General features: G+C 49.9%; 1 protein-coding gene across 3 annotated transcripts in view; it reads left to right on the top strand.

Annotated features, from left to right (window-relative positions):
• Positions 1-13,263, top strand: part of TAOK3 (TAO kinase 3) — a 155,487-nt gene that overhangs the window by 116,602 nt on the left and 25,622 nt on the right. The window lies entirely within an intron of this gene.

Below are 13,263 nucleotides of genomic sequence, written 5' to 3'. Positions count from 1 at the left end.
CTACTCCAGCCAGGCAGACCCGAATGGAGCGCCCGGCATCGACATCGGCCGCGGCACTACCGGCACCGTCGACTCCGGGCCTGGTGGGTTCGTCGAGTCCGGTGCCGCCAAGCTCCCCCATAAGATCTGGGGTTGAGCTATTGGTCCCTTCCACACCGGAGACCTTCGCCTCGGCACGGGACCTTATCGCCCTAACTGAGTCTACTCAGCCGCCACCCCCGGTACCTCCGGTGCGGGTCGCATCTAGAGGCAAGCCCATGATGACGGCACCGTCTCAGGACTCGCGCTCGCGATCCAGGTCCCGACGCCTCGGTCGCTCGAGATCCCGCCGCCGCTTGCAGTCCCGGCACCGCTCCCCTCGCGGTACCGGTCGCACTCGCGGCACCGATCGACCTCCAGACGGTCGCGGTCTGACTCCAGCCGTCGATACCGGCACCGTGACTCGAGGAGCCAGTCTCGCCGTCACTCACCGCGCCGGTCGACCTCCCGGCACCGAGCTGGTGGCAGGTCCCGGTCCCGGTCGACCTCCCGGCACCGCGTCGGTGGCAGGTCCCGGTCTCGATCCCGGCACCGAAGCAGCGGCCGGTACCGTTCCAGATCCCGGCACCGAGACAGAACCCGGTCCCGATCCCGGCGCCGCTATGACTCCCGGTACTGATCCCCGGCACCGAGAAGATCTTCGGTGCCGACCTGCGCAGACCCTTACCAGCCGGGGTCGGCCCCGCCATGGCCTTCTAGGCAGCTGTCGGTGTCTTCCCAAGCAGACAGCGTGTATGCGCTGGGCACCGACAGGCAGGCGGCATTGTTTCAAGATCCTCCGCAACAGGACCAGGGTCCGCAGCAGTGGGGGTTCTGGACCCCCTGGGCATACCATCAAGCCCAGGGCCCCCAACAGCTTCCTGCTAGGCCTGCAACGGCGGAGCACAGGGTGCCGGAGGCTTCATTGTCTCGCCCCCCCTCCCTCCCCGGATGGAGAGGAAGGATCCAAGCAGCAAGACCCTGCTCTTGCTCCTGAGACAGAGGCGAGGGCTGAGGGGGACCCCCCACTGGACACTTTCTTGCCGGGGGTCTCCTCATCCTCCTCCCCCGATGAAGCGGTGGCTGGCACCTCCTCCAGTAGCTCTCCCCCGCTGGATCTCAGGGCGCACCAAGACCTCCTTAGGCGAGTAGCTCAGAATCTGAGCCTGCAAGCCGAGGAGGTCTCTGAGATCGAGGACCCTATCGTCACCATCCTCTCATCTGATGCTCCCACCAGGGTCGCCCTACCCTTCATTAGGACGATCCAGGCCAACGCCAATACAATCTGGCAGTCACCGGCCTCCATCCCCCCTACGGCGAGGGGCGTCGAGAGGAAGTACATGGCCCCCTCCAAGGGCTACGAGTACCTCCACGTCCACCCGACACCGTGTTCCCTGGTGGTGCAGTCGGTGAACGAGAGGGAGCGCCATGGACAGGAAGCTCCAGCCCCCAAATCCAAGGAGGCCAGACGTATGGACCTCCTCGGCCGCAAGGTCTATTCAGCTGGGGCCCTTCAGCTCAGGGTTTCAAATCAACAAGCCCTGCTCAGCAGATATGCCTTTAACTCGTGGGTGGCAGCGGACAAATTCAAAGAGCTGCTGCCACAGGAGGCCCGCCAAGAATTTGCGGCCATTTTGGACGAAGGCAAGAAGGTTGCACGAACCTCGTTGCAAGCTTCTTTGGATGCTGCAGACTCGGCTGCCTGCACCCTCGCCTCGGGGGTAACAATGCGCCATATCTCCTGGCTTCAGGTCTCTGGCCTTCCACCGGAGCTCCAATATACCATCCAGGACCTCCCGTTCGAAGGCCAGGGCCTGTTTTCGGAAAAGACAGACCCCAGACTTAAGAGTCTCAAAGACAATCGGGTCATTATGCGCTCCCTCGGGATGCACACGCTGGGAACGCAGCGCAGACCCTTCCGGCCACAGCAGCAACAACAGCGCAGGCCATACCCCCAGTTCCGCCAACGGCAGGACCTCAATAGGCGCCGTGGCAGGAATGGAAGGCGTAGGCATTCGGGGAACCAAAGGGGGCAGAATCAAAGCTCCTCTAAGCCCCCGCCTGGGCCCAAGCCTTCGTTTTGAAGGTGCGCCCGAGGGCGCAGTAACAGTTTCCCCCACGGATCCTTCCCCCCCGTTTTCCAACCGCCTTTCGTTTTTCCTCCCGGCGTGGACCCAGATAACATCGGACCGCTGGGTCTTACGCACGGTGCAGACGGGATACCGCCTGCAGTTTATATCATTTTCTCCTTCCCGCCCCCCTTCCTCGTCCCTCTTCAGGGACCCCTCTCACGAGCAATTCCTTCGACAGGAGGTACAGACACTCCTCATCAAAGGAGCTATAGAGGCGGTTCCGGAAAACGAGAAAGGCAAGGGGTTTTATTCCCGCTACTTTCTGATCCCCAAGGCCAAGGGAGGCCTCAACAAATACCTAGTGAAGTTGAAGTTCCGCATGGTATCTCTGGGGACCATTATCCCATCCCTGGATCCGGGAGACTGGTACGCCGCCCTCGACATGCAGGACGCTTATTTTCACATTGCCATTTGGCCACACCACAGACGTTTCCTTCGATTCGTGGTGGGCCGCCTTCACTACCAATTTGCAGTCCTCCCATTTGGCCTTTCTACGGCCCCGAGGGTATTTACAAAATGCATGGCAGTCGTTGTGGCACATCTTCGGCGCAGTCGTATCCACGTGTTCCCTTACCTAGACGATTGGTTAATTCGGGGCACGTCGGAACTACAGGTTTGCAGCCACGTCCGCAGGATCACCGGCCTGTTTGCTACCTTGGGCCTCATGATCAACATAGACAAGTCCACCCTGCTCCCCACGCAGAGGGTGGAGTTCATCGGGGCCGTCCTGGACTCCACCGTGGCCAGGGCTCTTCTGCCGTTACCGAGGTTCCAGGCGTTGTCGGCGATCGTTCAGCGATTGCGGGCAGCCCCCTTGACATCAATACGGACATGTCTAACCCTGTTAGGCCACATGGCAGCATGCACATTTGTGACCGGTTACGCTCGGCTCCGCATGAGGCCCCTCCAGTTGTGGCTCATCGCACATTACCGGCCGGCAAGGCAACCGCTAGACATGCTGATCACAATCCCCCAGGGGGTGTTAGATTCTCTCGGCTGGTGGCTAGACCAGTCCGTAGTGTGTGCGGGGCTCCCTTTCCACCCACCTCAGCCTTCGGTGTCCCTAACAACGGATGCCTCAGATCTCGGCTGGGGGACCCACCTGGGAACCCTGAGAACCCTGTGGTCCCCGCAGGAGGTGAAGCTGCACATCAACATGCGGGAGTTGAGAGCGGTCCGCCTTGCTTGTCAAACGTTCTGTCACCAGCTTCGAGGTCGTTGTGTCGCGGTGTTTACCGACAACACGACGACCATGTACTATATCAACAAGCAGGGCGGCACCAGATCCTCTCCCCTATGTCACGAGGCGATGCGACTCTGGGACTTTTGTGTAGCCCACTCCATTCACCTCACGGCTTCCTTCCTCCCCGGAGTACGGAACACGCTGGCGGATCGCCTGAGCAGATCCTTCCTATCACACGAGTGGTCCCTTCGCCCCGGACGTCGCCCTCTCAATCTTCCAGAGGTGGGGTTATCCCCGTGTGGACCTCTTCGCGTCCGGGGGGAACAAGAAGTGCCAGGCGTTCTGCTCCTTTCAGGGCAGGGAGCCCGGGTCTATAGCGGATGCCTTCCTTATTCCGTGGACGACCCACTTGTACTACGCGTTTCCCCCGTTCCCACTGGTCCACAGGGTCCTTCTGAAGGTGCGCAGGGACAGGGCTCGCGTGATCATGGTAGCCCCGGCGTGGCCCAGGCAACATTGGTACCCCATGCTGCTGGACCTGGCCATAGCCGACCCAGTTCCCCTGCCCCTTCACCCGGACCTGATTACCCAGGAACACGGGACTCTCTGTCACCTGGACCTGCAGTCGCTGCACCTAGCGGCGTGGTTCCTGCGTGGCTGACCGGTTCTGAACTGCGCTGCTCCACCCCGGTACGGGAGGTATTTTTGGGCAGCAGGAAGCCTTCCACTAGAGCGACATACTCGGCCAAGTGGAAGCGTTTCTCCTGTTGGTGCGTGGAGAAAGGTCTCCGCCCTATGGAAGTTTCGGTGGCCAATATCTTAGACTATGTTTGGTCCCTCAAACAACAGGGCCTGGCGATATCGTCTTTGCGGGTCCACCTGGCAGCTATCTCCACCTTTCACCCGGGTGGGGATGGCCGCTCCGTTTTTCTCACCCGACGGTGACTAGATTCCTAAAGGGGCTGGAACGTTTATACCCTAACGTCCGACTCCCTGCTCCAACCTGGGATCTTAACCTGGTGTTGTCTCAGCTCATGGGGCCCCCCTTTGAGCCGTTAGCTACTTGCTCCCTACTCTATCTCTCTTGGAAGACTGCCTTTCTAGTAGCTATCACCTCAGCTAGGCGGGTGTCGGAACTCCGGGCTCTCGTGGTAGACCCCCCGTATACAGTCTTCCACAAAGATAAGGTGCAGCTGAGGCCACACCCTGCCTTTCTCCCCAAGGTGGTCTCGACCTTCCACATCAACCAAGAGATATTCCTCCCATTTTTTTTCCCGAAACCTCACTCTTCAGGCAGGGAGCAACAGCTCCACTCGCTTGACGTCCGTAGGGCTCTCGCGTTCTATGTGGAGAGGACCAAACCGTTCCACAAATCCCCCCAACTTTTCGTGGCAGTAGCGGACCGCATGAAGGGGCTTCCTATCTCCTCGCAGAGGTTATCCTCATGGGTAACGTCCTGTATCAGGACCTGCTATGAGCTGGCCCACGTTCCTACGGGCCGTGTGACTGCGCATTCTACCAGGGCGCAGGCGTCGTCGCTGGCTTTCCTCGCCCGTGTGCCCATCCAGGAAATCTGTCGGGCAGCGACCTGGTCATCGGTCCACACCTTCGCGTCCCACTACGCCCTGGTCCAGCAGTCAAGAGAGGATGCGGCCTTCGGATCTGCAGTGCTCCATGCCGCGACTTCTCACTCCGACCCCACCGCCTAGATATGGCTTGGGATTCACCTACCTGGAATGGATGTGAGCAATCACTCGAAGAAGAAAAGACGGTTACTCACCTTTGTAACTGTTGTTCTTCGAGATGTGTTGCTCACATCCATTCCACACCTGCCCTCCTTCCCCACTGTCGGAGTAGCCGGCAAGAAGGAACTGAGGAGCGGGTGGGCCGGCAGGGGTATATATCGAGCGCCATGGCGGCACCACTCCAGGGGGCGACCTGCCGGCCCACTGGAGTTGCTAGGGTAAAAAGTTTCCGACGAACGTGCACGCGCGGCGCGCACACCTACCTGGAATGGATGTGAGCAACACATCTCGAAGAACAACAGTTACAAAGGTGAGTAACCGTCTTTTCTCTTTCCTGGTCTGAGAGGCCAGTCTGGACAGGAGCTGCAACTGATTTCCCTTTAATGCAGATTTGAGGCAGGCCTTTGGTTCTTGGCAAGACACCAGTGAAGTCCTTGGTTGAGCAAAGTTTGGGTGCCCCTGGCAAAGATTGTAAGCATCACAGCTGTTCCTAGCTATTCTGAATGCTAAGTGAAGCATAAGAAGCAGGCCAAACCCCTTGCACTGGCATGTTCACCTCTGTTAGACAGCCGTAGGTTTTTAAAAATAAAGAAATGGAGCATGCTTTCCGGCCAAAAATAAATGAAATGACCTTGTGTTTCTCATCTAGCTGCTCTGGTTACAGTAACTCTTGGTACTTGGCTCATGCCATGCTATGTTTGTGAACATCATTAGGCTCTGCAGTGAGAAGATGTGTCCAAAGCCCTTCCTAGGCACATAATCGCTGACAGAGAATTAAAGCCCGTGGCTGTCAGTAGCATCTAAGCTTGTGTTTCGAATAAAGGCCACTTGAGCTCATCTGCTAAAAGTCCAGCAGAGCAAGACTGAGTTCCTAGATGGGAGTGTAGGGGAAGGCTGCCCTCTGTAGGCAGGGTGGGTAGTTCTTCATATCAACTCTGAGCCAGCTGTTACAGCTGGCACCAACAGAGCCCATGACACATAAATGGGCTAGAGTGGCAGGCAGCCGAATGCCTTCCACAGCCTCCCTTTGCTGAATCCCATTGCAGCTGTAGGACCTCCTGAGGTAGCAGTTTGCTGGTCCAGTGACCAACACCACATTTCTTAAAAGAAGCCCAAATGTCTGTCATGTCTCCATCCAGCTCCCACAAGCTACGTGGAGCTTTTTCCTTCCCAGTGTTTGCATCTTTGTATGCTGTGTTAATCTAGCTAGTGTAATGGAGAGGCATCTCACTAATTTACTAGCTGAAACGTGGATCAGTCTCTCTTTAGAGAGAGAGTTAGGTAACTACTTCTCTAGCCAAAGATCATGTTACGTATGGATATACATTCCCCTGGTCATCTCCCTTTGGAAGTGGAGTCGGTCATTCACTCAGGTTACGGATTGTGGGCAAAATGACATCTCAAGTGCAGACCAAACAGTTGTATCTTGGAGGAAATTTTTATTTTATTTTTTTTTTTTTTGCCAGTTGCACTCTGAATTCGCTATATGCTTCTAAAGCCACATGACCCAGTGTCATGGTATAATTCCCCACTCTGAACTTTAGCGTCGAAAAGATGGGGTACCAGCATGAATTCCTCTAAGCTCAATTACCAGCTTAGTACTTGTAGCTCTGCCACCAACCAGGAATTCCAGTGCCTGGTACACTCTGGTCCCCACAAAACCTTGCCCGGGGACCCCCAAGACCCAGTCCCTCTGGATCTTAACACAAGGAAAATAAACCCTTTCCCTCACCGTTCCCTCTCCCAGGCTTCCCCTCCCTGGATTACCCTGGAAGATCACTGTGATTCAGACTCCTTGAATCTTAAAACAGAGAGGAAACTTCACTTTCCCCACTCCTTCTCTCTCCGCCTCCCAGACTCTTCCTGAGAGAAAATAATCCTAACACAGAGAGAAAATTAACCCCTCCCCCTCTCCCCCTTCCCTCCTTTCTCCCCACCAATTCCCTGGTGGATCCAGACCCAGTCCCCTGGGGTCTCACCAGAATGAAAAAAACAATCAGGTTCTTAAACAAGAAAAGCTTTTAATTAAAGAAAGAAAAAACAGTAAAAATTATCTTGTAAATTTAAGATGGAATATGTTACAGGGTCTTTCAGCTATAGACACTGGGAATACCCTCCCAGTCTAAGTATACAAGTACAAATTAAAATCCTTCCAGCCAAATACACATTTGAACTCCTTCCAGCTGAATACACATTTGAACTCCTTCCAGCCAAATGCACATTTGCAAATAAAGAAAACAAACATAAGCCTAACTCGCCTTATCTACCTAGTACTCACTATTCTGGATATATAAGAGACTGTATCAAAGAGATTGGAGAGATTGCACGTCTGGTCCCTCTGAGCCCCCAGAGTGAACAACCACCAAAAACTAACAGCACACACAAAAACTTCCCTCCCTCAAGATTTGAAAGTGTCCTGTCCCCTGATTGGTTCTCTGGTCAGGTGACAGCCAGGCTCACTGATCTTGTTAACCCTTTCCAGGCAAAAGAGATATAAAGTACTTCTGTTCTATTAACTCCTACTATCTGTTTATGACACCCAGGAACAACAAAACCCACATGCCAGTGAAAGTATTCTGAAGCAAAGTAAGGATGACGATCTTTGTCTTGGGAGGACAATGTTGTGTTTCCTTGCTTACGGCATCCAGATACTATTTTGCTCTGTGCATTAGAAATGCAAAGTGTTGGTCAGGTTTGATTTGTTCATCCTGCATAACCATTTGCATGGTACCCCAGAGATGCTCTCTGCTACTTGTTTGGACTCCTGAATAATGCTAGCCGGGGATGGCATTTGAGAATTGCCTTCTTAGGGTTTAATCAGCAGTTACAATTGCCTTTATTTTATAGGGAGGAATAGATGCTGGTGCCATCATAAGCGTAAAGCATCGAAATCCATTGCAGTAATGGCAGCAGGAAGCATGACTATGTTCCAGATGTCGCTTTCACCATAAAACATGTTGACTGTGGCGGTAACTCTTCATAGCCAGACAGAGCATACAGTGTGTCCCTTTCGGCATTAGCTGCAACAGGACATTTTTGGTGTATTAATATTTACCAGGGTGCTGTTCAGCAGCATATGAGCGCCCTTCCTTTTTGGCTCACACACATCACAGATGACTTATTGTCAACCACTCCATCAAACTGACGCTGCAGTCATGTGTCTTGTGGTGTCTTGGGAGACATTGTCCTAGCTAAATATGCCAAGTGACAGGACTTGGAGCATTTCCTTGGGAGACTACATCACAATATTTTAGCTAGATTGGGTATAATGAGGGCAGCATTTTTACTACAAATAAAGGTGGTGTCATTTTTTTTTTGAAGTATCACATTCCATGTTGTTGTTTTTGTTCAGCCACAATGCACAGCTGCTGCTGGTGTGCTTCTACCAATACTAAGCACTTAGCGTTTCTTCATAATATTATTTCTTTGGTGAAACCTTTAGGATGTCAGACTGTAAATAAATACCCGTTTGTATAAAACATTTTTAAAACAAGAGATCTGAAAGGAGCACATTCGTTGTTAAGCTCCACAAACAAAATCGACTCCTCTTTTCTCTGCCCAATGTCCTGTTACAACTTAAGAAATTTCCAAATCATTAACTACAAATGAAAACAAAATATGTTGTATAGACATGACTCCTCTCCGCTCCATGATGCGTATGTGGCACCTTGGCTGGATCCAGTGATGGGAGGGATACTGGGTGCGCAGCCAGTATATGTGGAGTGGATGGGATATATAGGGGTATGTTGCCCTACAGGCTGAGGTTTCTGATTTACCCCTGGAGAACAAGTAAGATCTGATGGAATTTTCCTTCTGGTTGGGAAGGATGAGTAGGGACTTTTGGAGCCTCTGACCCATCATAAGTGGGGAATTCTGGGCTGTGTGTGGAGAGTAAGACGTGATTATGTACTTGCCCACCTGCCTTGAATGATTCCAAGCCTTGATATTGATGTGGAGCCTTTTCCAAAAGGACTCTTGTTGAAATGTGACCCTATCTGCAGGTTGTTGATACAGCCAATGTGTTGTGTTCAGCTGATTGTTTTATTCCTCCCCCCTTTGAATTCTGGGAAATGGAGGAGGTTGTCGCGGCTTCGTTGTACATTCCCTTTAGGGTCCTAACCATGGTTAGTTCAGTCGCTCTCCCCTTCATATTTGTGTCAAGAAGGCTGGCAGTTCTCGTGGTCTATTGCATACTGTTGTCCAGGTGGCATCTGTCCTCTTGAACTGTCTGAGGGGAGTTTGCTTGCTGTGCTACTGCTTGTTTCCCCTAGCATCAGTCAAGATACAAAATGTCAGTGAATGCTCTTTTGAAAAGCAAAGCTTGGGAATTTAGCTTCTTGCCGATCAAATGTGATCAGCGTTAATGCAGTTTTTCTACGTATATGAATTTCTCCAATCAAATTTCTCAACTAAGATCATGGAGACTTTTCTCTAATATTGTGTCGCCTTGATTCTTTGCACTTAAATACGCCTGTTTTACCTTTCACAGAATTGCATGGGCAACGATGATTTTATGTACTGGAACACTTAAGGCAAGCTGTGGGTCTACTCATGTTCCCATCAAAATCAAAGGCAAAATTCTCATTGACTTCAGTGTGAACAGGCTCAAACCACATATACTTAATATGTTGAGTTCACCTTTCTTTCATACATAACTTGCTCATTCTTAGCTATTGCTGGCTTCTGCTCTGCAGATATTTTGAGCATGTGTGCGAAGGTGGTTTCAGGAGTGTGTCCTGGTCCATGCAGCTCTTGGGCATGGGTCAGTTTAAAAAAAAAAAAAAAAAAAAAAAAAAAAAAAAGACCTGATTAAGCTAATTCTCATGAGTATGGTCATTAGAAAACTTGATGAGACTATGTGGTCAGAGCAGTGTGGAGGATATTGTTGGCACAATATACTCAGTAATCTGAGTGCTATGAATTTGGAGATGTCCTTAGATTGTTGCAGTAGTGTAGTGAGTTAGCTTTTAAAGATTGTTTTTCAATGAGCAGAGGAGGAAGAATGGTCTTGGGTTGATAGCACTGGACTGGGACTCTGGAGATTGGTGTTCAGTTCCTTACTCTGTCAGTGGAACCTTGGGCAAGTCATTTCACCTCTCAGTGCTCCAGGTTCCCATCTATAAAGTGGGGATGATAGTACCTTACTGCCTCACAGGCGTGCTGTGTGAATAGTCATTATTGCGGATAAGGTACTCAGATGCCTATTTGAACCCAGTTATGTGCCTTATGCTGTCCGAGTCAACAAAATTTAGGCCTGGATAGACCCAGATCCAAACTTGCCCAAACTTTGGAGTGTTTGGATCCAATGCTCTGGTTGTAGAGATTGGCCTGAGATGCCAAGTTTGGCTCCTAACATCGTCAAAGACCCATACAAGGGGGCTTGGAACCAGGTTCCAGATTGGACCTATATCTGCTGAAAACTTAATAGATGTTGCTCAGGCTATTGACAGAAAAGAAGCAATAGATGGAACCTACAGACATCCATTCTGTGTGCTTGTAGCTAGACCTCTCTCTCAGGAGCTGTTGGCCTCACTGCCCAGTGTATTCTTCACTGGCAAAGGGAGAATGGGGTCCTCGTGGCTCATTTGTCTTAACTCCTTTTACCTATTTGGTGCTAGCTGTCACTGCTACGATAATGTCACCTATTGGTCTTGACAACTATAAATATTGGATGTATATTTTTTCTGGCCAACCTGACACATTTCTCTGAATATGTTGCCCTGTTAGCTTACCCAGGGTTGCTGGAGATTTTGCATGAGGCAGAAGCCCCCAACCCTGACTCAGGAATTCCAAGGACAGTCATTGGGCTTTTGTCTACACCAGGTTCTCCAACCATTACATTTTCCATTCTTTTTGTGTGCTTGGTTACAAATTAACTGCCATGTCCCTCAAATACATCAATAAAGAGCTGTTGAAAGATTTTATGTTATTCACCTCTTGCAGACTGTTCTCTGGGCTCCCCTAAGATGCTGCTGCACATAAGTCAATGGAAGTTGCACATGAAGATGTGAGGGCACAGTTTTAATCCTTGAGACTCCACCCCTTAGAGAATCCAAGGGATCTCACCCGCTTATTTCTTACGGGGGGAAATTAAAATGAATGAAACAGAATCAAAGAGAAGGCATCATTTCAGGCTGTCTTGTGAAAAATGGAAAGGCGGTTACTTCACTTAGAAAACTTTTTTTTACAGCAACTTGATTTTTTCCTAAGAATGTTTAGTAGATTGCATTGACCTCCACCACACTAATGTAATAGCTGCTGTCTTGCTAGAGCTAAAGACCTACATCTTTTGCACACCCTCCCTTTTCACCAAACTCCCAAACAAGACATTTCTCTGTGCCTTGCTGGACTCTGGAGAATCGCCCTGTTTTAACCAGTGGTGTCCCTTCCCCTTAAAGCTCTGAATTGAGACCAAGGTCCTTGAGCCAAAAAGGAGCCCATCAGCCTAGTTGACGGGTATATTGGGGGTTGTAGCCTGCATTTCACCCATGGCCACTCACTCTTGTCCTTAGATTGGTCACTGCAGTGTGGAGAACTCCAGAAGGCTTCCGTAATCTACTTCTAAAAATGTTCCAAACTAGGATTCCGGAAGATTTATTTTTAGTGGCTGGTCCATCTGCATGGAACACCGTTGCCTATCCTATCAATAATGTGTTCTAGAGCCTCGGTCACCTAGAATACTCCGGTCCTACAAAGCTTCATAGATTGATTATTTTCCCAATAGACCCACAAACCTAATTAGCTGAAAAATATTCTTGAAATTTAAAGATTTGATCATGATATTTCAGGAAAGACAGGGATCTGAGCTTTAGCTTCATTCAGGCATGTTATATACATTTTAGACCCTCCTCCTTCTCTAATGCACACACAGCTGAAAGCTAAAATTCAGACTAGTTTCAAGGATGGCTGCTCTCTAACCTTACGGAGTGTTTGCCACTGTCAAAAGTAATCGGAATTCAACATAATGCCCAGCATCAGATTGACAAAAATGCAAAATAAAATAAAATTCTTCTAACAGTCCAAAGGCTTTCTATTTCTAGAAGAGACTTCCTTTTATTAATCTCTTTCTCTCCCTGCCCAGTCTCCAAGTTTTAAACCTTCCTTGTCCCCTTCTGATTTAGGTGTGGCAGGTTGTTTAGCATCTTCTCTCTTGCCTGGAGGGAAGATGCTAAAAATACAGGGATCATTGTAAATTCTGTTCTGTGACAACCCTGGCTATTCCTTCCACTCCGCCAAAGCTCAAATGTGAGATGTAGAGTAGAATGCAAAATCTTAAAATGAGGGACACAAGAAAAACGGTTGGCTCTAGGCACCTTTAAAATGGTATGTGGTTCACTTCTGGATATCTACATTTCCTATATCCTTTACTTTCCTGCTACATATTTGTTCACCATATAGAAAGTGCACAAACTTGGGTAAAATGGCGATAAATATGGGTCTAAAATAAAGTCTGTGTGAGCGATATGCTCCTAGGCGGCCAGGAAGAAGCATGTCAAGACGCACCTTGTCTGCAGTAGAGTTGTTTCATATAGTGTCCTACCAGTAGTGCCTACCAGTGGGAATACTGGTGTAAACTAGCCAGTAACTGTGTTTTCTAATCTTGGTCAGCGCTGGTCTAGAGGACAGGATGGCTACGAAGTCAGTGGCCATCTGCAGTGTTGTCTCCACAAAGTGTTCAAAAATAATGAATCAGGCCTCTGAAAATCAGGAGCTTTTTAAAAAAAAATTAGTTTGTGGATCTTTTTATTTGCCTTCCGATGTGAGGGCCTTTGAGTCCCATTTTCAACCTTTACTCTATAGCCACAAGGGCTAGAAACTTTTATGGTGTTTTTTTTTTTTAAAAGAAAACAGAGATACTCATGTAATTGACTTCAGGAGCTGGGCTTTAATACCAAATGACAAGAGTTGGCAACTCTGTTTGCTCCAGAGCTTCCACCTTTGCCAGGTCCTTTGAATCTGCGCTGGTGAGAGCGGCAGCTGGAATTCTTAGGGTACTGACCTGGGAACATAGTTTGCAAATACTTTTTCCTTTTGGAAGTCACCTTTATAGCCATTTCTCTTAACAAGTCAACAGTCCTGGACTTTCACAGGCCTGTCTGGACCGAGGACATGGATTTTGAGCAATCTACAGAATACTGCTTTTTGTTCCAACACTTAAATGCATGGCATTTCAGCTGCAAAATCA

The sequence above is a fragment of the Gopherus flavomarginatus genome, chromosome 15, assembly GCF_025201925.1.
Source record: "Gopherus flavomarginatus isolate rGopFla2 chromosome 15, rGopFla2.mat.asm, whole genome shotgun sequence".
NCBI classification, from domain to species: Eukaryota; Metazoa; Chordata; order Testudines; family Testudinidae; genus Gopherus; species Gopherus flavomarginatus.
The sequence above is the reverse complement of the archived record's forward strand: the minus strand, read 5'-3'. Positions and strand labels throughout refer to the sequence as shown.